At 35.0% G+C, this 27,391-nt stretch overlaps 1 long non-coding RNA gene and 1 pseudogene across 4 annotated transcripts in view; one reads left to right on the top strand and one right to left on the bottom strand.

Annotated features, from left to right (window-relative positions):
- Nucleotides 1-13,225, bottom strand: part of LOC119041628 (tubulin alpha-1A chain-like) — a 178,464-nt pseudogene extending 165,239 nt beyond the window's left edge.
- A 122-nt stretch (nucleotides 13,226-13,347) lies between these two features.
- LOC128627463 (uncharacterized) overlaps nucleotides 13,348-27,391 on the top strand; it is a 52,280-nt gene continuing 38,236 nt past the window's right edge. For 2 of the 4 annotated variants that reach the window (XR_008391637.1, XR_008391640.1), the window contains exons 1-2: nucleotides 13,348-13,685; nucleotides 23,956-24,060. This is a non-coding gene — a long non-coding RNA (uncharacterized LOC128627463). Of the gene's footprint in view, nucleotides 13,686-22,631; nucleotides 22,988-23,955; nucleotides 24,061-27,391 lie in introns of those variants that run through there. The other 2 variants (XR_008391638.1, XR_008391639.1) reach the window with 2 other exon arrangements.

Raw genomic sequence — 27,391 nt, 5'->3', positions numbered from 1 at the left:
TGCTCACTCAATGGAGTCTACTGCCCCCACTGACTTGTATAGTGAAGTTGTCATTGTTCAAGCATGCACATTCCAGTCCACTCCCCTTGACTGCCAGGTTACACTGATGTCTCACAAACCGTTCTCATTATATTAACAATCATCAGACTTTTCCTAGACAAACCTCGTATAAGTTGTTCTTTTTTTTTTTTCTGAATCCTCATCCAAGGATATTTTCATTGATTTTAGAAAGAGATAGGAAGAAAGAGTGGAAGGGTGTGAGAAATGTGTGTGTGAGAGAAGAGAGAAACAGAGATAGAGATAGAGACAGAGATAGAAGATAGAGAGAGGGAGAGGAAGAGAGAGAGAAAGACTGATGTAAGAGAATGAATTGTTTCCCTCAGCCTAGGTATGTGCCCTGACCACACTGAATCTGCAAACTTTGGGTAGGTGGCACAATGCTCCGATAAGCTGAGCCACCTGGCCAGGGCTAAGTTGCAGTTCTTACACCACTAACAGTTAAGCATTTACTACAAGTAATAGAATACAAAGAAGAGATTACACCCACTCATACTCTTAATGAAACATTCATTCCAATTATACATCTTATTGTAGAATAGCTTCACCAAAAAAGGATATTTTTTCCTTAGTATGGAAAAAAAATCAACATTTTAAGTCCACTGAAAAACCAAGACAATACCAGAATAAGCTCCACATCCTACCCACAGCCCTCCAATCTAGCAGTTATTTAATTCTAATATTCTGCCTTTTTTTAAGACAAAAGACTACATATATAGTTGAGCCCTTTTTATACCATATCCTGATCCCATTCTCTTCTCTCTTGAGATACAATCACAATCCTGAATTTGGTATTTATTTCTTATGCATGCTTTTAACATTATTTCTACAAATTCAAATACTTAAAACAATATACAGGGTCTGGCACAAATAACACCTCTTTTTATTACATGTTTAAATTACAAAATCATAAGCATGAAATTCTGTAACATAACAATATCACGCTCAAGCACACCATACAACATGTTAGGTGGAATGTTCAAATTGCTGTCCATCTGTGCACTGCATTCACATACCCAACTAACCACACTCAATGGTGTTACTTCTGTTGGACTCTGTATATCGCTGCTTTGGGGGTTTATATAAATTTACCATACCATATATATATTATACAAAACTTGTTATATTGCATAAAATTGTTTGCAACTTATTTTTGTCATTCATCTGTGACAATATACATAGCTGCCACTTACATAGCAGTATAACAAAGAGTTCATCATATGACATCACAGTTTGCCATTCTTCTGCTGCTTAACATTTACATTGCTCTCAGTTTTTTCCCCTATTGAAAGTAAAAGTAAAACTGTTTCACACATCTTAGTTTACCTAGGACATTTAGGAATGGAATTGTTTGGTTCAAACCTGTGTATATCTTCAATTTTACTAGAATTTTGTCAAATGCTCCCACAAGCAGTGTAACAAAAGTTACCCTTTCTCCAATATTTGAAACTACATTTAAGAAAAATAGCAACTATCTAAATGAAAATTTAAACAAGTTCTTAAGTGTAGATTCACCAAATGTAGATATACTGAATGTTCTAATAGATCAGGCTAATTTTGGCCCAAGGTACTTGAACGAAAGTAAAGCTCACATAATACAAGTTTCCTCATGATTGAAAAAAAAATCAAGATTTAATCTATAACAACTGCAGTAGAAATGAAAAGATTCATAATTAGTTACCGAGCTTACAAACACCATGACCAAAAAGGGGAAAAAAAGCAGAAATTGTAGATGGTTTATTGGTACAAAGAATCCTCTCTCATTTAATTTTGGGCAGTGCTTCTTAAAGAAAAAAAAAAGTCATAGCTTGGAAAAAACCACAAATTCCTCAGCCCCAGCCCCAGCCTTAGCCCCTGCCTTAGATTCTGATTCAGCAAGTTTGGAAAAATGTTTTTTATTCTAGGTTATTCTGGTACAGGTAATTCATAGACACTTTACACAGTAATTAAAATCAGTAGTAAAAACAAGGTATTTTTAATGTAAAGGATTATGTACCTCACATTTTTGTTAAGGGTCATTTAACAATAAATACTGTTATCTGTTAAATTAATCGACACATTAAAACATTTCAGTATTAGTAAAAAAAGAAAAAAAGTAATCGCAATTTACCGTTGAATATGTTTGACTTCACAATGTTAAACCAGGCTGTGGGCTCATTTATCACCAGATAACTAAGCACATTCAACAAAGCTGTTTTGGATAATATTAGTAGAGAACTAGTATTCTTAGTTTACTATAATTGGTAAGGAAAAACATTAAGAATGGGAGCGATCAGGTGTGATTTCTAATGAAGATTATCAGGGAAAAACTATGATTACTTTTTTAAAGAAATACTATTGCAAACGTCAGACTTTGAATTAAGATATTTACTAAATTAAGGCATATACTAAAATGTCATTTGTAGCTTCCAGCATGAATACTACCAATGGTATCAGAATTTTAACAGAAATCCAATATTCACTTCCATGTAATTACAACCTTTGGAATTATTTAGACACAAAAGAGAAAAATGTACAGATATTTAGGTGATGCAAATCTATGCAAATTCAAATTGTAAAAATCAAGAACACTCTCTACACTAATTAAAATTACAAAGTCCTACTTTCAAAAGACTTAGAATAACCTGAACTTTCAAGATATAAGATATTCTAAAAGAGAGAAAAAGTAGATATGAGTTTCCACATTCAGTATGCTTTGGATTTAGTTATATACAATACTAAGAAGCATAGGGTGGTATTTTTTGTTAGAATGAGGTCAAGAAGTTGGCTTTGTTTAGACTGGGCTATATAAAACAAAAATAATGTGGACTCAGAATATGGCCCCAAAGTAAAACACTCATTCGTGGCCACGGTCAATTTTTCTTTCCTCAATATACTACCTAACCTGTGTTACCTAACCTGTGTTATTGGCAACTAATTATTAATTTTTCCCAGTCTACCAGCTTAAAAGTGAAAAACATAAAACACCATACACACATACTTCCAAAAGAAAGGCTTCCATTCAAACAAAAGAAATTAACTGAATAAAAAATTATATTAACTAAAACCAGAGTAAATGGTAAAAAATAATTAGTCTAAAAATAATTATCTACTGTTCTCTTTATGCTCTTTTGGGAAGATATATTTTTGTCAGAAGGTATTCATTATACGATAGATGTATTACATTGACAGTGGGGCCTTTCCCACCTAGTCTGTAAAACCTTGTGGGTACAGGCTTTTTTGACTACCATCATTGCATATTTGATGTATCAGGTACAATGGCTGACAAGCTGCAGCAATCTCCCAGCCCCTGTTCTCAGCTGTAAGGGACAGGAACAAGGGCTGTGGTGATACTTGTTTATTCACTGTTGCTGCTTCTAAAGCAGCAAACTGAGAAAAGCTATACAATTAATAAGAAAAAGTGGGATGGGAAGAAGACAAAGTTGGTGTTTTGATTAGAAAGAGAAGCTATAATGCATCTAAGGAAATAAATTAATGACATGTAATGATCTGCAACTCCTTGTTTATATTTAACTGCTCAATTATCAACATTCTCACTGTTTATCGATGTCCAGGGTAAATTCATAAAGAATATTTTACCTAATTATTCTTCTGAAGAATAAGAAAGTATGTAAAAATTAATCCAGAATGAAATTACGTTTTGCTTATAAAAAGCTCCAGGCTCCCAGGTCCCACATATCTAATCGCCACCATATACAGAGGATGTTAAACACTACTAACAAAGAAATAAGATTTTAGCGCATAAGGTTTTTTACAAAATTTCCAACTACTAAAACTTTCTACGTGTAATTTAACTACTTTAAATGTGTGATGCAAAGCTAAAAACAGTATATAATTATCAACAGATGATAACAGAAATAGAAGTTATTCTGTCAAATTACCTTTAAAGTAAAATGTGATGCTATTTATGAACTTAAATTTTTACATTTAACTGCAATTCTTTTAACATCTAGGGAAATTGTGATTCTAAAAAATATTTAAAAAGTAGGAAAAATGAGAAAACCCGTACATTTTTAAATAAATGTTAGAAATTACTGATAAACTTCAAAATTATTTGGTGAAAAAATCTAGGTTTGAGATTAAAATAAAAGTCTAAAATACCGTAACATTAAAAAATTCAGATTATAATGCTTTGTAAATAAAAAACCCACCCTTTATTTTTCTAAAAATTGAAAAAATAATTTTTCTGCCAAGTGGCTCAATAAAAAATAAACAATGTTAATAATAAAAACAAAAATAATTCTGAGGATCACAGGATAATACATTACTAAATATATGTATTTGGTATAAAGTTATGCAATAAAAAACTAACAACAAATAACAAAGAATTTTAAAAATTTAAGACATTTACAAACTAATCAATAAACTATTAGTTAGATTAATCAGTATCAAAGGTTACATTTGAAACATGCTGCACATTTTTGTTACAAGTGACTATAACCATGAAAATAGGAAAGTAAAATTAAGCCAAATTATGTTAATGAAATATCAAGTGTGGTTGTGTTGCAGAGAACTTAAATCCTCACATTAAACATTGCATTTTGAAAATGCTTATCAGAAAATGTAATTCTGATATATTAGGTCTTATTTGAAAAAACAGAAACAGATTAAGAATACATTTGCTAGTCAAGAAAAGAACAAAATATACAAAACAAAATAGCTGCAAGTAAACATTTTAAAAACTTTTAATATGAAAGATAATTGTATCTACTCTCAATGAATCTTCAGCAGCACTATAAAACCTTCATTAAAGAAAGTTGCTATAGTTAAAAAATTGCTTAAAATATAAGTTCCTTTTAGTTTATTCAAATATGCTTCCCCCACCTAAAGATCACTATTTCAATAAAATAAGAACACTGACAGCATAACTGTTGTAACAATTAAGAATTTTCTTTAAAATGTTATTTAACCTTAAAAATGTATTCAAGCAAAAATATACATTTGCAAAAATAAGATATAAGTTTATCACTAAAAAATAACAATACATCCTTTCTCTCAAAATCTGACACAATGACCCCACATATCAAGGCTTAGTAACATATAGATAAGGAGACCAGCAAATTTACAACAGCCAAAATCCTTACAAAATGTCCTTTAAGAAGAAATTAAAAGATAGCCAATCACACTTTGCAGTAAAAGTCCTTATTAACTTGCCTCCTAAAATAACACATACTACAAATTAGGGTAAAGTACCTTACCCTATAAGAACTGACTAAATACAAGAAAACTGTTAATATCTTCATTGATTCTTTTAGATATTAAATTACTTACAGAAAAAAATTTAGGAAGTTTATAAACCAGTATATAGAGAAGGACAATTTTATGATACTAAAAATTTTTGTCCAAACAGTAAGTTCTGACCACTTGAAATTCAATAAGACCATTGAATTCAATAAGGTTGTGTGTAAAGTTGCCTGGATTCAAAGTGATAAATTAAACCTAGATTTTTTTTAGACACTCAGAAATCATGTTTTTACTTTTCATCTGAATATTTTCTAACTCAGAAAACACTGATTAAGTTAGAAGGAAGCAAATTTTTATATTCTTCCTGTTCAAACTAAACTGCTTTTTAAAATAACACTCTCAAATCAAATGTAAGAAGATATTCTAACATTGTATTTATCTCAATCACCTTCTGTATAATGACATCACCACCTGACTTTACCCTGATATTAAACTGACTTCTATTAAATTTTAACATTTTATTTAACCCTAACTGTTAATAAATTGCATTCCTTGATAATCTATCTAATATCTACTAATACAGAAACACCTAACATTTTTAGTATTTTGATGTGTATCTCAATGTTCATAAATTTTTAAACAAACACCTGAGAATCTTCTTAAAAATATTTTAACACTGTTTAAACACGTTTAAAAATAAAAGCAGTTCTATAACCATGATAATTACATTTCACTCTTAAGACTAAATTACACTGATGAAAGCAAACCTTCGTAAATCCTTATATTTTAAGTATAGAAAGTAAATATTTTTAGGTAAAAAATATTTAAAGAAAAAATATAGTATGTTATAGTTTAGTAAACCTCACCTAGTAAATAGTTATTTTTAAATAATTATTATGGTTAATTCTCTATCACATGACTAAATACTTTACAATACAAAAATTATACAAGTAAAATCTAGTAATATTTTAAGAAGTTCATTTTCATTATACCAGATTGCCATTTAGAAAACAATAAAGAATTTCGTTAGCTGAGTATCTGAAAATTTTAAACTATACAAATCAGAGAAAATAAATATGCTATAAAAGTGGATGTATTATGAAGTTTTCTGGAGGAAGACTATAAATCTTTAGAAATTTTGGTATTCTACAATTTACTTTTCAAAAGTTTGCAACTTTTGATATGAATAATTTAAATATTTTCCTTGGAGTACCTATGAGTAAGATATTAGTTTCTGCTTAGAGTGGGTTTTTCAGTTTCAACGAAACTGCCACTTTTAGTTAAGCTATTACTTGGAATACTTTAAATGTTCTTAAAATATTTTCATTAATTTTATCTAATTTTGTAGGTTTGACCTATCGCTATACTTGTCACAGAGTTAAGCAGCAAATTCTATTTGATTTAAGCCTTCCATTTTATAAGATTTAAAGTCCACTATTTAATTCTTTTACATGTAACACTATAACGACATTACAAGAAAAAAATTCCTATATATACTTATCTTCAGGCTAAATAAATTCACTTGGAGATGGACCTAATACAAGATAACATAACCATATAAAAAATCTGGAGTTTCAATAAAAAAGAGCATTCAAACTTGGCCACTTCACAGGATGACTTTTGTATTAATAAATCTTCACTGATTTTTAGCTCACCTAAAACTTCTAGCTTTACCAATTGTTTAGGCCAACTGCAAAGATATAAAATTGCATGCTTTTGAAATTCATTAGTATACCTTAATCTCATAATATGTTCCAATGCATTATGTGAATGTACAATCAAAGAAGTTAGGTTATTCTCCAGAACTGGCTTTCTTCTAAAGGTCAAAACCTGCAATAAAAATGTCATGTATCATAGCATGAAGACACTCAACAGATTTCCACCTCTTGCAGTTACATAGTGGATCCCTGAACACAAAGATAAGGTCTTCAAAATGACCTCAACCTTGCCTAAGTTAAAAAAAACCCAAAACAAAAGAACACTAACTTGAGCATAATGTTATTTAAATAGATATAACTCCATTAGAAACATTTGTTATGTGCTTTATCATTTGAAACCACTTCAAACAAATCAGATTAATGTTTCTGCCTTCTTTTCTAGTGCAAGTGTGTGTGTATTAATGGGTATTATAAAACTAGTGAAGAGGACTCATAATGAAAATATCAGAGACATAGTTTGTCTTGTGCTTCTAAAAACTTATAAAACCCAGTTTTAAAAAAACTCTCAAGGGATGGAGAGAAATTTTTAACTACCTTTCTCCCCAAATTATCAAAAATTTAATGACCAATTACCATTATTTTCAGCTTTGGTCTTTTGCCATGCCCGAGTGAACAATAATACTGGTATTTCCAAATATTATAAGACATTACAATTGTAACAGGATAAAATATAGAATTTACTCTTTAAACAAATTAAAATTAAGTAATAAACTGATGACTATTGAACCAATGTTTTTTTTAATGTTTCCAAGCAGAAGTGATGTAACCAACTAAATGTATATAAGTAGCTTTTTAATTTGTTTCACCTGTATTTTACTGATTTACTGGCAATCAACTAATTAAAAATATTAAACTGTTCAACTACCAAAGATTTATAATGTACTATTTGTGACCCATAATGCTATGAGTTTTCCACTTTTACTTAAAAAATGACTTAGGAAAAGAAATGAAAAGCAAATAAACCTTTAATCCTCTTCCACCAAATATTTGATTGTTTAAAGGCAAAAACCACACACATATAACCTACAAACACCAGTTCAAACAGCATAACATTAAAAAAAATCTTCCTCAAAGATACAAAGTTTTCTATATTTAAGCACTCTAAAAATTAAAATATCAACTTTAGGGCACATGCCTGGGTTGCAGGCCGGTTCCCTGCAGGCCAATTCCCTGCAGGCCAGTTCCCAGCAGGGGACTCACGAAAGGCAACCATACATTGATGTTTCTCTCCCTCTCTCATTCCCCCCTTCCCCTCTAAAAATAAATAAATAAAAATTAAAAAAAATTAAAGTATCAACTTTAGAAATCACAAAAGGAAAACAGTAGACACCAATATGTACTCCCTGCCAAATATTGATTTTAAATAGCAGAAAAGCAAAATATACCAAATAATAATGAACAAAGTGAGTTAAAATACAAGACAAATATTAAATCAGATAATAAAGATGTTAAAAAAGCCTTGAAATAGTAAAACTCAAATCTATTACAAAACACCTTATTATTATACTTAGAACTCACATGTCTTTCCAGTACAAAAGGCAGGATTAACCAAAAGTATATTAAATGCCTCATAATTTAATAAGTATACAGAATAAAATTCATACATATTTAACACCAATTCTAATATTTGCAACTTATCTTTCTAAAAGGAAGATCTTTTAAGCATCTCTAGGACAGACAAGGAGGAAAAAAGGCAAAAGAAAATCATTTCCTCATCAGAAATCAACATTTTTAGGAAGGCTTTACAGTCATTTGTATATGCAAATAATCAGACAAATAAATAAACACATATTATTAATGTGATATCCTAAACCTAGTGTTACTCATAATATTAAGGCAACTCTGAAGCTCTGTCACTTGTAAAAAAAGCAAAACAGCTTAATATCATTTTCAACACATCTGAAATAAATTGGTAATTTATTATTGATTCCCTTTGGTCTTAAGAGAGGGTCTACCAAATTTCAGCAAGTTACAGTTTGAGTTCTAATTACATACCTGGCACACAGTATTTTTAAGTTTGCTGGAAAAAAAAAAAAGAACTACATGTACACTAATACTCTAAAATATGACAAGTCTTTCTAAGATGTGTTTTCCAGGTATAATCACATCAATACTATGTTTCTTTTTTAAAAGGGTTAAAAAGAAATCAACAGGGAATCATTAAACAAAAGAAATAAAAGAAAGAGCCAATAGGCCAGTAATTTTTTAAATGAGAGAAATTTGTGTAGAATAGTATTTCAAAAGCGTGTAAATTCATACTCTAATTGGTTTTTCTAGTTGGAGAAAGTTTATATATCATGTAGAAGAAATACCTAATACAGTCTCTAGCTACATTGTTTCTGTTTGTAAGCCCAAATCAACTAATCAACATTTCTGGGTTAAAGTATTTTGTTACATTTAAACTGTTACTACATACCAATAAACAAATAAACAGAAATAAAAATACATGTAAGTCTCCACAAATCAAAAAACAAAAATACAGTACACAAAGATGATGATACAAGGAATCCAGAATATGCAAGTTACTTCGAAACTTTCATCCTTAGCTCTCTAGTTCATGATAAATATTAAAAACAGTATTAATCTGATTAGAAAAATAGAATTACACAAAAACACCTAAGGCTACATTAATACAGTTGACAGTATTTAAATGAAGCCTTACATTGTACTTTTATTTGTCTAGTAAGAAGAACAAATGAAAATGAATGCTACCAGAGAAACTCTAGTTCCCTCTCCCCTACAATATGTAAACACAGCTTTAAAAAAATTGAGCTACTGCAGCAACACCTTTCCTTACCATTGTTTTCCTGTGGTATTATGACTTTTCTAGTCTTTACAGTACAATAGAAAATAAATTAGAATTACATACATAATATATTATATTCATCTGCTGGAAACATAAATACTGTTGAACCCACAAATCTAAAACCAAAATCTTCCTTCCAATCTACCATCTCATAAAAAGTAAAACATATTTGAATGCTGTGGATTTTATTTAGGTGCTAGTTCATTCTCAAGCTTTAGGTGTAGTATTTTGAATAAAGGAATCCTTCACTTTTTAAAAAAATGGTTTATTAAACAAAACAATCCTCACCCATCTGACCCCCAAGACAAACAAAAACCATAAACCAAAGCATTAAAAAAGTATGCTTAAATTTAAGCAGCCTGGTAGAATTTGAAAGCTTTTCTCTACCCTCAAAACTCTCCAAGTGACATAATAACCTGAATGAAAATTAAAACATAAAAACAAAACAGTAAACACACATACCCACACACATACAAAACCCACACCAGTTCAGGTATCACAGGCAAAATTACATTTAAAAGAAAAAAAAGAGATTTCCCACAACTTCATCAAATTAAATTTTATAAAACATCATTAGGAGTTTCTATGAAATTTTCATGAAATGATTAAGAATAAAACAGCTTTGAAAAAAAGGTAATGAACATGGTTTCTGTAATTGCAATTCTTGTTATAAAGGCCCAAAATAGTATGATTTATAAACTCAGTTATTCCACTTAATGTTGTATTTACAGCCCTGCAGAGATTTATAAGTTTTAGTATCTTCTCATTTGAATATTTCCTGTCAATGCTTATTTGATCTAGTGTGAGAATACAAAGTTTCAAAATTTCTACTTTCATAGATATAAACTTCTATTAAGTTAAAAGAAAAATGTTTAGAAAGGATCAAGAGATATTTTTTATCAGTAAATTTCCCGATTTTCTTTGAAAACCACACCCAACTTTTATCAAGACACAAGTAAATGGAATGACAAGTTTGGTCATAAATAGAAATTCATTAAGGAGGCTGCCCCAAGCAATATTAAAAATCAACTTAAAACCGACCAAATAAATCCCATTTGGTACACTGTTGTATGCAATATTTTCTTCATAGTATGTTTATGAAATAATGAAATCATATATACACACTGTGCATACTCACCCGCTGTATTTTGTAAATTAAGCAACATACATTTCTTGTAAATAAAGTTTTAAGCCCTCTGCAATGGCTGAGTTAGTAAAATGTATGTATTTTAAATTGGATGTGACAAGTTTTTAAAAAATATCCAATTTTTGTTAAAAAATGTGGAAAACTCTTAAAATCAAGAATATTAAATTTTACCAAAAAAATTCTCCCGCAATCTGTATTTGAGAAATATATGTGGTTTATGATGAAAATTTTGTCAAAAGAAAAAAATCCAAATGCTTCACTCAGTTTTTAACCAATAGAGGACATGGGCACATATATAAATGTCTGGTGACTTTTGCCAGCAGAATACTATTTTACAAAAATTGCCTCCTCAATTTTTCTTTTAGTATACATTTCAGAATTACTCTAAGTTCCTTTATGAAAAAATATTAAAGACCAGCTGTTTTTTAACAACCCGTGTTAACCTTTCGTATTTCCGTGGTTCTCTAGAAATACCATTTTTCGTAAAGTCGAGTATTATCTAGTGTTTAACTTTCAAAGCCCCCAGTCTGTTTTCTTCCAGCCAGTTAGGAGATAAAAAGTACAGTGTTTTGGGAGCTCCGTTAGACACACTTTAAAAAACGGCACATTGCGCTCTCCTGTTCTCTTCGTGGAAAGATTGTGAGGGCGGGTCCCCTACTCTTTACAGAAATAAGGAATCACTCAATCCTTACAACTCCAGGGGTGGGGGAACTTTACGAAAATGACCCAGAACACAATGTAGCTGCGGTTCCCCTGCCGCGTTATTCTTCTTTGGGAACAACCAAATAGCTGTTGCAAAACTATCTCCTGCGTGTTCTCAACACAGAGCCGAGAGCCCCACACGCAAAACATCGCGCCGGCCAAGGGTTAATCTAGCGCCGCCTTCACCGCAGAAAAGGATTCCAAATCCAAAATATTTATAAAGGTTCAAGTCAATAAAGTATTAACTTAAAGCTATCACTGGCTCAAACCATACAAGTTGTCGAATAAGAATTGGTAGAAACTGGGAGCTAACAAATAAATCTATCACTAAAGTAAATGATAAATACGCCTCTTCCCTACGCCTGAGTCAAGACAGTTCCCAAGAAAAAGGTGGAGGTTGCAAAATTACCGCTCGACTGTCCGGGTAAAGACTTTTCAGGAGGAAAACATCGTTACTGGTGCACCGATTGTTTTTCTTCACGCGACATGTTTCAAAGGCTAGAGAAGAAAAGTCTTCTAAGAAAAGTGCGACTCGGGGGAAATCGCAGAGAAAGGAAACTGCAAGCTCAAAGCCTCATCTTTCATCTCACCCAAGACCCCCTCCCCCAAGAAAGGACAACAACGGAAGAGCAAATGACAAAAATTACAAGCAAAAATCTAAAGTCCAGCATCTTCCCCAGGAGTAAAACCTCAAAAGTTGCCTCCTCCCCATCTGTCCCAAATTGTTAAAGCAGTCAGTGCTACCCCAGCCCGGAACCAAGCGTTCAGAGCCAGAGTGCTGCATAATGAAACTCACATTCCCAGGGCATCTCACGTTTTAGCTTCAAGGACAATATATTGGGCTGGGTCCCGCACGACGGACGGGAAGAACCCACTGCTCCAGGTCCTCAGTTTCCGCCGACCTTAACTTTCTTGATACGAAAAGACCGCCGTCCACAGGCGGAGAAAACTGCGATAAAAGACCGCTCGGCTAGGCAATAGGAGAGGAGGTGCTCATCCTCCTGCTCCAGTCAAGGAGCCGCTGCCTGGCGTGCTCCCCGGCACCCGGTCCAGGTCCTCTGAGGTTCTGCTGACAGATCCGATGGGTGGCGGCTGCTCAGTCACAGCCCAACAGCATCCCGCTCAAACTGCTACTCCCCTCCCCCCCCCGCCCCTCTGCGCTCCCGCCAGATTCCCCCGGCAACCGCCCACTCGGAGACACCTAGTTACCTCCAACTCTATCTCCTCACATTATTCGTGATTAAAATGAGGGCGGACCCAGTGCCCATTGCCTGCACACCGCCCCCCACCACCTGCAGGTCCCACCACTGCCACCTCCCGAGTCCCGCTCTGCTACTTCAGTCTCTTACCCACTGCGCCAACCCTGGCGAAGCTCCGCGAACTGTTCTACCTTGAACGGATTTTTGGCGATTTTTTTAGTGATTTTTTGATGGTGTCCTAGTGGCGATACACTCTCGGTTACGTTATCTCATCTCCGCTGCTAAATCGATGGGATCTGGCATCACTCGAAAATGGCGCCGAAAGCGCTGAGGCTCCTCATTCAAATTCGTTATAGCCCACCCCGCCACCCCGGCGCATGCCGGGAACGCGGGAGGCCTTTAGACCAGTCAATACCGCCTCCAAACACCCTCAGCTCCAGCTTTCCGGACAATTGTACGCACGCGCCGACTCCTCCCCTAACCCCGCTTCTTGCACATGCGCAGATTATTGCTGCTTTGTGCCGTTCGCTTGCTTCTGGGGAGCAATCTGCCTACTTCGTTTCCTTGCGCGTGCGTTCAGGTCCTTCTTAACTCAGTCTCGGAGTTAGAGGGGACCGTGGGCCCGGAGGTTCATAGACTATATGCTAATCACTCGGTAGGCATTTCACATAATGTTCGAGGAAAACAGATAAAGGTGCAGCTTAAGCGAAAAGAAACGCGGCTTATTGCTAGCATTTAACAACGGAATGTGTCTTCGAGACCATCTGTATTGTATGGATACACGTGAACTTAAAACAGCCCGCCTGTGTGCAGAGCTCTCTCTATGTCAACTCTTTACAGGAGCTATCGCATTTAAGCCTCAACTTTGTGAGGTAGGTACTATTATCATTCTTAAGTAATTTACCTTAAAGGAGCACAGGTAACAAGCACGCGATGAGTATACATTTGTCAGATTATGGAGCACAGGCATTTTCTTTGCTGTGCGAGCCCGTTTGAGCACACACAGGCGTAGTTTTCTAGGCTCAAAAACCACGTCTGTGACCTCTCATGCTGTCTGCCTGCCGGGACTTGAGTACGTAAATTTGCCCGGGACCTCCCCAGTCCTGTTACGAAGGCGCTTTTATCTAACCCAGTTTCTCTTAACCATCCTACTTAAGATTCTCTCGGTTTGGGAGAGGTGAATGGATGAATGGGCAGTCTTTGGGTATCACTTATGGTGATTTTTTAAAAAAGGGTGTGCTAAGTGAACCGAATCTAGCAAAGGTGGGTTTCCGTTGTGTGACACACTGATGAGTAATACCTAGTTACCATAGGCACGGTGCTAAATAAACGATTTGTGGATTGATCCTATTTATATCTCACAACAGCCCTAAGAAGTAAGTATTATCTTTATTTTACACAAGACACCCCGACTCACATGAAGAAACTTGCCCCAAAGTCTTACAACTAGTAAATCGAAGCACAAGACCTAGGCAAATCTAACCATTGAAACCTTCAAAAATAGTGCACTATGATAGGACTAAATAAATGATGAAAAAGTCAGTATTTTAACACCTTCCTTAAAAACCTCTTTAACTGGTTCATTTGCTTGGTAGAGATATCCTATCTGCCAACAGGCTAGTTAAGATGAAAAAAAATTTAGAACTGCCATTGATTCTAAATAATTGGAGTTTAAGATTATTTTTATTGGTTACCTTTTTCCTGATTCCAAGTTATCAAGAAGTTTCTAAATAATCCAACAGTTTAAATCTGGGTTATTGCTGGTTATTGCTGTTTTTTTTTCTTCGAGTTTTTGTTGCAAAACAACTTGTGATGAACAGTAACTATTTAAGTATACTATGACATATTGTGAGGGTTAAAACAATGAATATGAAAGTGCTGGAAGTGCTAAGAAGTAAGGAAATGGGAGAAGCCCAACACAATTTGCGTTAATGAGGTACAATTGGAAAAAATGGATTTTAATAATATGAGATCAAGAAGAAATATGTCTGTATGAATAGTATGTGCGTCTAATATCTGTATTGTACTTTTGTGTAGTGGTTAAGTGAGTGAACTCTGGAATCAGTGCACCTAGGTTCGAATCTCAGCTCTGCTACTAGGTGTGACCTTACATGAGTTACTTTTTCTCACTTTGATCTTCTGTAAAAGGAGTAATGCTAGTACCTCTTTGGTGGTTGTAAGGATTAAACGAGCAAAATATTAAGGACATTGAACACTGTTTGGCATATTAGTAAATATTAGCTAATGGTCTTTAACCCTTACTTTTCAAAATAGCTTAAGAGGTGTTTTAAAAATCAAACTATATTTAGTGCCATTAGGAATTAGCATTCATATTCAAGAGTCCCTCAAATGGTAAATTAGCCTGACATGATATTTGCCAAATATGAGTAATGATTTTTGTCAGATGAATAAGGATGATAATATGTTTTACCATTTCATAAGAGTAACATGGAAATGGAATGGTGTTCTTTTTCTAATTATTAAAATTAAAGAAAATAATCAGGCCAGTCTAAAATATATAAAGTAAAAACCATCCAAATTTCTATCATCCAGAGAGAATTACATATCCTTTTGTATTTTAAATATATAATGTACCTGTGAGGGGAATGAGCTAGGGGAAGTCTCAATAAATGATATATTTGGGGAACTTATTTGTAAGATTGTATTGAACTTCATGAATTGGTAAATTTTTGACCTAGCTCCCTTTTGGTATAATTTTTCAAGAAAATGACTATAAAATTGATGATGTTGTTGATAAATAATAACATTGAAGAACAACTCTATGTCAGGTACTGTGTTAAGTATGTCTGTGCTAAGTATGTATGCATTTTCCCCTTGAATCCTCGTGAGAACACATGAGGTGTATGCAATAATTATCATGTTTTGTAGAGACTAATGTTTCTACCAAGGTTACTTTTAGATTTAAGTCCTGTTTTGTTTCAAATCTTATGTAATAAACCCAAAATCTTTCATTAAACCTTTTTGACTCACTAAAATGGAAGAAAACAAAACCAAGTAACATGGTTCCTATGCCTGAACAAAAAACTATTTTTGTCCAATTGGAAAAACTAGTATTTTGCAAATGAAAAACTTCATTGACCACAAGGGGGTGCAAATTCCCGAGCTGAATTTTAAAGTAAAAAAGGGTTTTTACTTCAGACCATCAAATTCACAGATAAAACAGTAGTAAGAATACCATCCTCAAATTTTAATACTCCACAAAGTGATGTACATTATGAAAAGAAAGAACTCAATTATTTAGGAACTAATTTAGAGCAGGTTTCAACTTTCATCTTGAATACAGTGAAGAGTTAATCATCCCTTCTCTACTTTTTCACCCACAGAGTTTGTGTCTCTGTGTACTCTTGTCATAAGAGTAGAGCTGAAGTCATAATTTAAAGTCTGAGGTTTTATCCGGAAACTGGAATGCAGTAACTAGTTAACAAATAGTAAGAAGGATAGTGTGAAGAACAGAGGTCTTATACTTTCGATGCTTGTTTTATCCTTTCTACTAATGAGTAACCTACAACTGATGGGATGTTGGCTTCAACATATTAACTTAATTAGATAAAATTATGAAAGCTATAGATCTGTTCCTCTCCTAAGAAAAGAACGAAGACTCAAAGAAAACCTTTTGAACAATAACTTGAAAACTTAATTGTTTTTTAACTTACCTACATAGGTACCTTTTATTTTCCTGATATTCTTATTTCTCCAACTTAATTTTCTTAAAAAAAACTTTATTTGGAAATGATTTCAAACTTACAAAAGTGGGAAAAATAGTTCAGAGAACACCCATATCATTTGCTTTCTCTTATGCAGTGTCTCTCTCTGTCTTTTCATAGTTAGGTATATTATGTACAATTTATTTTCTGAACCATTTGAGTTGAAGTTAACATATATCCTTCACTCCTAAATACTTGAGGGTATATTTCTTACAAACTATAAATTGACATTGAAATAATACTGTAATTTACTATCATATTCCAGTTTTGTAGGTTGATCCTTGTAGCATATCCATCTGCGGGACAGATTCAGTCACAGGGGTGTCCAACCATTTGGCATCTTTGGGCCACACTGGGAGAGGTGTCTTGCTCCACACATTAAATACACAAACACTAACAAAAACTGATGGAAAAAAAAAGGGTTTTAAGTATATTTAGGATTTTGTGTTGGACAACATTCATAGCCATCCTGGGTCGCATATGGCCCACAGATGACAGGTTGAATACCCCTGGTAGGGTCAGGTGCTATACATTTAGTTGTCCTGACTCTTTAGCATACTTTATTTTGGAACATTTTCATATCCTTTTTAAAAATAGCTTTTTAAAAAAATCATTAATTATCTCAACATTTTTGAAAAATGCAGCTTGTCTCCCCACACTCATTTTTAATAGAATATTTCTTATTTTGTCGTTGTCTGATGTTTTCATATGATTAGACTGAGGTTATACATTTCAGCTGGATCGTTGCACAGGTGATATGTGTTCTACTCAGGCTATCACTTCTGGAAGCATGTGAAATCCATCTGTCCCTCATTGATGATGTTAATTTTGATCACCTGGTCCATATGTGGCTTGAATTTTCCACTGTATACTTATTTTCTTCCTGGCAATTAATAAGCATTTTTTGTATGTGTGTTTCCTGCACAAAGAGAAAGATCTTTGGTTATTCTGTTCAGGGCACATGCCTGGGTTGCAGACCTGGTCCCTGGTGGGGCATATGTAAGAGGCACCCAATTGACATTTCTCTCACACATCAATGTTTCTCTCTCTCTCTCTTATCCCTACCTTCTCCACTATCTAAAAATAAATTAAATCTTTTAAAAATTTCTGTTTAAATTTAGCATCCATTATTGTTGATATAATTTTACCATCATGGTTACAAAACAATCCAGCCAATCTGGTACTCCCTCCACATTTACCAGTTGGTCCACAACATACTACTGCAAACAGCCTTATGTATGTATGTATGTATGTATGTATGTATGTATGTATTTATTATCTGTATTAACTTATGAATTCTTATTTTTCCATTTCTGTATTTTACTTTTATGTGTGCTTTAATCTGTATATTTATATATTTTATTCATTTTTTTGAACCACTGGAAGGTAAGGTATGTACATAATGAACTTTCATTTCTAAATATTTAATTATTTTGGTGTTGAAACTGTCCCAGATTTAGCTAATGGCTCCTATGTCCTTGTGACATGCCTACATCTTTTTCTTTTTTTTAAGCACTTCCTAACTTTTTGGTATAATAAGATGTTCCATGTTTATCTTATTCTTACCTGCACCACCCTAGAATTAGCCTTGTCTATAAAGAGCCCTGTTGGTGGAGAATGGTATTAGAGACCAAGGCTAGGTATACTCATTGATACTTCAGTCTCTTCTTCTTGGACCCTTAAGAGGCAGATTAGGAAATTTATGTGTGTGTTGTGTATGCACATACACACATACCTACATATACACATACTGAATTTGTTTATGACATGGGTTTAATTTTAAATTATTTTTATTATAATTGAGATATCATAGCAACCTTTATAAATTTCTGAATAAAGGCAGTGAAATCATAGTCCACACAAACAACTCATACATTTTCATGTTTGTTTTAGTTCATGTCTGTACATCTAACTTCATAGGGTTTTAGTGTGAAACTTTCTTTGTTTTTTTCAACTTAACATGTCATAAGAGTCTGAGTTACTACATCATTTTAAACAACATTCAAAATTTCTGGGCTACATATTACGTATTATTTAGCTGATCCTACCATTCACCTGTTACTGGCACTTAGATTATTTCCAGTATTTTGCTATTGGAAAAAGAGTTCTGAACAGAACACTTTGTGCATACTTTTCCTAATTCACTTTCTCATTTATTTGCTTACTTATTGGAAGATTTCCCAAATGTGGAAATAGCAGCTCCCAAAATGTAGGTATGTTTTGAAGAGTTTGATGTGTACTGGCACACAGATTTAATCAAACACTTACCCTGCCAGAATTGGACAGAGATGAAAAGGGTGTAGTTTCTGTTAGCAGTGATCTGAAAGTCTAATAGAAGAAACATGAACTTTAAAAAAAAATGTAATTTGGACCTGGCTGGTGTGGCTCAGTGGATTGAGTGCTGGACTGCGAACCAAAGGGTGGCTTCTTTGGTTCCCAGTCAGGGCACATGAATGGGTTGCAGACCAGGTCCCCAGTGGAGGGCACGTGAGAAGCAACTATACATTGGTGTTTCTCTCCCTCTGTATCTCCCTCCCTTCCTCCTTCTAAAAATAAATAAATAAATAAAATCTTTTTAAAAAATTGTAAAATTGTAGTTTGATGAATATAAAGGAATAGCGTTTAACCCAGGTTAGTAGTAAGTGGCTCAGGGAAACTTTTCAGGAGGAAGTTATAGTTGAGCTGTGACTTGAAGGACAGCTTGATAGAGTTTTCTTGAAGGATACTTTAGTGGAGCCTTGAAGGACTGGACTATTACCAGTGTAAAAGAGAGGGCAGAAATAGGCCATAGAAAGCACTTAAAGCAGAATCACTGGAGTGTAAAAAAACAAGAAGGTTCAAGAAATTCAGGTAGTTAGTGTAATTTGTTGCCTAGTACCTTTGCAGGTGAAAAAGGTTAGCCTGATCAAGAGGATAGAGGTTAAACCATGAAGGGCCTTGCATGTCACCCTTATTTTGATACAATTGAAAAATCTTTAACCAGTGAGTAATGTGATAAGGTTTATATTTTAGAAATTACTTTAACATGGGTACTGGAGGACAGGTTGGTGTTGAAAGACAAATACCATATGATCTCACCTTTAACAGGAAGCTAAACAACAAAACAAACAAGCAAGCAGAAAAAAAAAACCCACAAAGACACTGAAATAGAGAACAAGGGGACAGCGACCAGAGGGGAGAGGGAAGGGAAGTTAAGGGGAAATGGGGAGGGATTTGGAGGAACAAATAGGAAGGACACAGGGACGAGAACTAAGGGGGGTGGAAATGGGAGGGAGGTGGGGAGCAAGGGGCGGGGAGGCTGGGATGGGAGAAATAGACAAAAAAACTGTACTTGAAAAATAACTAAATAAAATTTTTTAAAAATACTAAAAACATGAAGAACAATGCCCCCTTCACATTAATGGCATGAATAAGTAAAGGCTAGTGTCAATGTACATTAAAATAGCCTTTTTGGAAAGTAATTTAGTGATATATAAAATAGGGTTGTAAAGGTATTCATATCACAATTGGGATTTCTGGCCAAGATGGAGGCATAGGTAGATACACTGTGCCTCGCACAACCAAAAGAAAGACAACAACAAATTTAAAAGCAAAAAACAACCAGAACTAATAGAAAATCGAACTATATGGAAGTCTGACAACCAAGGAGTTAAAGAAGAAACATTCATCCAGACTAGAGGAGCAGAGACAGGCTGCCAGGAGTTGGCTGGAGGACCAGGGAGGGCAAAGCTGTGGCTGGTGGGCAAGGAGGTGGATGGCGGATTTGGCAAGGTGGAAGATTGCAGACTGGGCAGTCCCATGTTCATGTGCAGATAAACTAGGAGAAACAACTGAGGAGTGAGACAGACTGAGCAACCCAAGTTCCAGCTCAGATAAATAAAACTCAAACCTCTGATTAAAAACACCTGTGGGGGTTCCTCTTCTCCTTCTGGTACCCCTACAAGTCAGATGTTGGATCATCTCAAGATGTCCTGGAGGTTCCTAAGCCTCTCCTTATTTTTTTGTATTCTTGCTTCATTCTGTTCTGGTTGAATGCTTATTTCTTCTTTCTGGTCTACACTGTTAATTTGAGTCCCAGTTTCCTTCTCAACACTATTGGTTTCCTGTACATTTTCCTTTATTTCATTTAGCATAGCCTTCATTTTTTCATCTAATTTGCGACCATATTCAACCAACTCTGTGAGCATTACCAGTGTTTTGAACAATGCATCTGATAGGATGGCTATCTTTTCATTGCTTAGTTGTGTTTTTTCTGGAGTTTTGATATGATTTTTCATTTGGGTCATTCTTTTTATCTTGGTGTGCCTGTTACACAATTAAGGGTAGGAGCCTTAGGTGTTCACCATGGCGAGGCAACCCAGTCACTGAGTTGTGATGCTGTATGTGGGGGAGGTGTTTGAGAAGGAACAAAGATGCTTGCTCTGTTCTGTACTGGTTTTCAGTCACTTCCTCAGCTACCCACAGTCAAACTGGGCCCTTCTGGCGCTGATTCCCAGATCGGTGGGCTTGTGTACATTCTAGGACTCTGTTGGTCTCTCCAATAAACTTTCCTGTGAGGCTGAGAGTTTCTCCCACTGCCTCCTCAACCCCAAGACAAAAAGAATGACCCAAATGAAAAATCATATCAAAGCTCCAGAAAAAACACAACTAAGCAATGAAAAGATAGCCATCCTATCAGATGCATTGTTCAAAACACTGGTAATGCTCACAGAGTTGGTTGAATATGGTCGCAAATTAGATGAAAAAATGAAGGCTATGCTAAATGAAATAAAGGAAAATGTACAGGGAACCAATAGTGTTGAGAAGGAAACTGGGACTCAAATTAACAGTGTAGACCAGAAAGAAGAAATAAGCATTCAACCAGAACAGAATGAAGCAAGAATACAAAAAAATAAGGAGAGGCTTAGGAACCTCCAGGACATCTTGAGATGATCCAACATCTGACTTGTAGGAGTACCAGAAGGAAAAGAGGAAGAAATTGAAAACTTGTTTGACCAAATAATGAAAGAGAAGTTCCCCAATCTGGCAAAGGAAGTAGATTTCCAGGAAGCTCAGAGGGTCCCAAAGAAGTTGGACCCAAGAAGGAACACACCAAGGCACATCATAATTACATTAGCCAATATTAAAATGAAGGAGAGAATCTTAAAAGTAGCAAGAGAAAAGGAGACAGTTACCTACAAAGGAGTGCCCATAAGACTATCAGTTGATTTCTCAAAAGAAATCTTGCAGGTAAGAAGGGGCTGGAAGGAAGTATTTGAAGTCATGTAAAGCAAGGACCTACATCCAAGATTCCTCTATCCAGCAAAGCTATCATTTAGAATGGAAGGGCAGATAAAGTGCTTCCCAGAAAAGATCAAGTTAAAGGAGTTCATCATCACCAAACCCTTATTATATAAAACATTTAAGGGACTTATCTAAAAAAAAAAAAAGAAGAAATATGAACAGTAAAAGGACAACAAACTCACAGTTATTAACAACCGAACCTAAAACAAAAATGAACTAAGCAAACAACTAAAACAGAAACAGAATCACAGAAATGGAGACCACATGGAGGGTTATCAGTGGGGTAGTGGAAGGGAGAGAAAGGGTGAAAAGGTACAGAGAACAAGTAGCATAAATAGTAGGTACAAAGTAGACAAGGGGAGGTTAAGAATAGTATAGGAAATGTAGGAACCAAAGAATTTATACATATGACCCATGGGCATGAACTGAAGGAGGGGAATGTGGGTGGGAAGGGGTGAGCAGGGTAGAGGGGAATGGGGGGGGGAATGGGACAACTAACAACTGTAATAGCATAATCAATAAAATATATTTTTTAAAATACAGTTAGTTCCCAGTTCCCTGTTGTCCATGAGGGGAAAAACATGTCATGCTTTTTATTCAAGAGAAACATTTCCTTGTTTTTGAACTGAAAGAAATGTTTTAGTTGGGTTTCATGTAGAGATAACAATATATTGTTGACAGAATATATGATAATAGTAAGTAAGAGTACTTGATAATAATAACAATTGTAGTCCCACCTCCCAAAAAAAGATATTTATGTATTTTCTGCCAGGAACTCTAATTTCAGGAATCTAGTCTAGGTGAAATAAATCCAGAATATAGGGAAAAAATCTATACAAGATTCTCATTCAAGATTAAATACAATGGTAAAAAAGTGGGGATAGAAGAATCAAATATCTAAGAGGAAGATTATTATTATTTTAAATATTTTATTTAGGAGGGAGAGAAACATTGATGTGGCATTGATCCATTGCCTCTCATACACACACTGACCAGAATGAGCTGTCAGCCTTTTTCTTTGCAGGATGACGACATCAAACCAACTGAGCCACACTGGTCAGGTCAGGAGATGATGAAGTAAATTGTGGAATATCTACTGCACTTACTATTAGCACCATCACAAAGTGATGCATACAAATATGGAAAAATGTTTATAAATGCAACAGGTAAAGAAGTGTAAGCATGATTACAACTACTTCTAAAAACACAGAGAGTAAAATATACTTAAGCCAAAACTCTCAAGTCATATTAATGTTTTCTAATCAAAGCTAAAAATATACAGTTAAAAGGCCAATCTAAAATTTGGAATTGTTGATACCACCAAACTATGCTTCTAAGGAATACTGCTATTCTATGAACTAGTCCAGTGATTCTGAAACTTTGAAAATTTGTTGAAAGTTATAAATCCATTCTCTAGAATCATGCACACAGGTGAACAGTTTGCATAATTTCAGAGATAGATGATGGTTGATAGAATTCCTGAAGAAAAACAGAAAAAAACTGTTCATATATAGTAGAGGAATATTGGTCCTCCCAAAGATGTCCATGTCCCAGGATCTATGAATATGTTATGTTACATGGTAAAGCTTGCAGATAAAATTAAGGTTTCTATTCAGATGACTAAAAATAGATTATCCCAGATCACCTGAGCAGGCTGATTATAATTATAAGGTTCTTCTAAATGTGGAAGAGGGAAACGGAAGAGTCATTTGAGTGCTAGATATGAGAAAGACTCAATCACCTATTGCTAGCTTTGAAGGTAGAAGCAGACCATGAGCCAACAAATGAGGGCAGCTTATAGAAGCTGAAGAAGGCAAGAAAAAACATTCTCCCCAAGAGCCTCCAGAAAGGAATGCAGCTCTTCCTATACTTTGGTTTTAGCCCACAAAAACCCAGTTTAGAATTCTAACCTTCAGATTGGTAAGATGATAAATTTCTGTTGTTTCAGGGTTAGGGTGGATATTTTTTACAGTAGCAATATAAAACTAATATGCACATAAACAGCCTTTTGTTTGTGTATTGATGTGTGGCTGAGGTAGTGAATATGCGTACATACATATATAGAGATATATTTCTTGGTTTTGAAAGATTCCTAATAGCTGAGACTAAGTCTGTTCTTGTTTTCTGTCTTTAGCACAGTTAACTGGCATTGAAAAATATTTGATGGGAATCAATGAATAAACAGAGAGAGAGAGGATCACCTGTTGCTCTGTGACCTGAACAAATTTGAGAATCACTTGTATGTATGCTTTTTTTCCTCAAAGATTTTAATTATTTATTTTAAGAGAGAGGGGAAGGGAAGGAGAAAGAGAGGGAGAGAAATATCAATGTGTGGTTGCCTCTCATGTGCTCCCTTATGGGGACCTGGCCCAAAACCCAGGCAATGTGACCTGACTGGGAATTGAACAAGCAACCCTTTGGTTCTCAGCCCACACTCAATCTACTGAGCTACGCCAGCTAGGGCCAGTTGTATGTATTCTTGTAATGTCCAGGTTAAAATTGTAAAGTGTATAAAATGATAAATGTTATATATTGAATATGAAGGCTATTTTATAATTGAAATAAATGGATATTAACTGAGTATCTAATACAAATAAGGTATTTTTAAGACTGTTTTGTACTTGTTTATTATCATATATTTGAAATGAAATATTGTGCTACAAATAGTTATGCTTAGGATTTTTACCTTTCAGAAATAACTACTCAACTAGAAATAAAATAATAAAGATGAAAAGGACAAGGCTTAATAATAGATGGTTTAAAAATATTTCCAGTCTGTGTCCTATAGCATAGCTATTGTTTTAATCCTCACCTGAGGAAATGTTTATTGATTTTTAGAGGGAGAGAAAGGGAGAAAGAGAAGGAGGGAGAAAGAGTGAGAAAGAAAATCAGTGTGAGTAACAAACATCAATCAGTTGCTTCCTATATGAGGGGACCACCCCCCAAAAGCAGTTTATTGATAAAAATTGTTCATTTATTTTTACATGTTTAAACTTCAGTCACCTTCAAAGTATTTTCCATTTGATGGAATACACTTATCAAGACTGTTTTCCCACTGCTCAAAACAGTTTTTGAACTTATCAGTTTTGATGCCTTTTAGTGCTTCTGCTATTTTTTGTTTCACCTCTTCCACATTGGCAACATGTTTCCCTTTGAGGACTTTTTCGATCCAATGAAAGTCATTTGAGGTGAGATCTGGTGATGCTGAACACTCAGTGTGATGCGCACAGGTATGCTTCTAATGGGTTGGCCAAAAAGTTTGTTTATGGCTCTAATAGTGCTTAGTTGTCTTTAACTTCAGCCAACGATTTTGCTAGATTATATATTATGATGTTGTTATATCAGTGTGTATTTAAAAAACATCAAAATTGGTGAATTTTTGTATAGCCATTTTAGTATTGAAGATGGAAGAAAATCTGCAACATTTTGAGGATATTATGCTTTATTTTTCAAGAAGAGTAAAATTGCAACTGAAACACAAAAAAAGATTTGTACAGTGTATGGAGAAGATTCTGTGACTGTTTGAATGTGTCAAAAGTGGTTTGTGAAGATTTCTAGCTGGACAATGCTTCTTGATTGGGTAGACCAGTTGAATTTGATAGTCATCAAATCAAGACACTACTTGAGAACGGTCAATATTTTACCACACCAGAGATAGCCAACATACGAAAAATACCAAATCAATAAAGTTATTAGCGAAAATTAAAATCATGTCTTTTATTTTACAGAAAATACTAAGTGGACTTTTTGGCCAACCCAATAAATCACCCATGGTGAAATAGGCAAACACATTTAGTCTTTAAAAAAAATTTCACTGAACATGGACTTAACCAGATTTACTCCTTTTGAGCTCAAGCACCAGGGTAGCAGCTTGAAAGGCACCAGTGACATATACAAAGGAACTGAAGTGTCTGGCATCAAGGCAAGAGCTGGAGGACAGCTTTCTGCCATATAGAAAGGTAGAGAGAGGACATTGTTCCTTTTCTGAACCCTGCTCCCACAGAGCAACACAGCCAGCAGGCAGGTGTCATATCTGAGATTCCATTAATCTGCCCAACTGTTTGCCCTGCTCTGGATATCCCCTGAGACTCCATTCCATCCACCTTATAAGCCCAAACTATCTGTTAACAGTGGCTTTTCCATATGAATGACTGGTCTTGGCTCATGCTTCATAACCACCTAAATCTTCTCAAACAAGCAATAGCCAGCCTCAGAGAGCCTCCAGCCTCCATACCTTTCGCTAAGTGGCCATGGGGCCAGAACTAACAATAGCTGGCCTAGCTTCACAGCTTGGCTTTATCTGGGATCCTCCAGGCTCAGCATAAGAAGCAGCCATCTCAGATTGCTCAAGCAGGCTAGCCCCTGGCAGAGCACAGGTGGGGGCTGACATTGGCCTGCATTGCCTGTAAAACCCCAGTGCCTGTGCAACCAGTGGACAGCTACAGACCCCATTGTAACACCACCACCCTGCCTTTGCACAGCCGATTCTCCATGGAGAGTGGAGGATGATGGTCAGTGGTCACAGCCAATCCTTGCAGCTGACTGGACTAGGTAAATTCCTCCCACTGATCTGCCAAAAGCAACTTTGCAGCTGAGTCAGAACTTGCAAGAAGAGCGTGTACTTAACCCACATGAAGGGTACATCTCGGAATAACCAGTTTGGGTGATAAGGGAGGCTGTGCCACTGGACCCTGCAGAACACCTGCTACATTAGGCCATGCTACCAAGACTGGGACTCATGGCAGCAATACCTAATACATAGCAACAAACACAGGGAGGCTGCCAAAATGAGGAGACCAAGAAACATGGCTGAAATGAACAGATCAAAACTCCAGGAAAAGTACTAAACACAATGGAGATAAGCAATCTATCAGGTGCAGAGTTCAAAGTACTAGTGATAATGATAATCAAAGAACTTAGTGAGGACCTTAACAGCATAGAAAAGATCTAGTCAGAAACAAAGGATAGAAATAAAGAAAAATTTACAGGGAAACAATGATAGATGGATGAAGCTGAAAAACAAATCAGTTATTTGGAACATAAGCAAAAACAACCAACCACAACAAGAGGACAAAAAAAAAAAAAGATCCAAAAGAGTGATCATAGTATAAGCAAGCCTCTGGGACAACCTCAGGCATTCTAACATTCACAGTGTAGACGTGCCAGAAGAAGCAGAGCAAGAAATTGGAAACTATTTGAAAATAAATGAAAAAAGAATTCCCCAATTTGGTGAAAGAAATAGACATGCAAGTCCAGGAAGCACAGAGAGTCCCAAACAAGATGGATGCAAAGAGGCCCACTCCAAGACACATTATAATTAAAATACCAAAGGTCAGAGATAAAGAGAAAATCTTAAAAGCAGCAAGAGAAAAGCAGTTATTTATAGGCAAGTTCTCATAAGACTGACTGATTTCTCAAAGGAAACTTTGCAGGCTAGAAGAAATTGTCAAAAAACATTCAAAATCATGAAAAGTGGGAACCTATAGCCTAGATTGCTCTACCCAGCAAAACTGTCACTCAGAATCAAAGGGCAGATGAAGAGCTTCCCAGACAAAAAAGTAAAGAAATTC

Source organism: Artibeus jamaicensis, unplaced genomic scaffold (assembly GCF_021234435.1).
Source record: "Artibeus jamaicensis isolate MK-2021 breed Jamaican fruit bat unplaced genomic scaffold, CSHL_Jam_final contig_410, whole genome shotgun sequence".
NCBI classification, from domain to species: Eukaryota; Metazoa; Chordata; class Mammalia; order Chiroptera; family Phyllostomidae; genus Artibeus; species Artibeus jamaicensis.
This window is presented reverse-complemented; position numbering and strand designations above follow the sequence as displayed.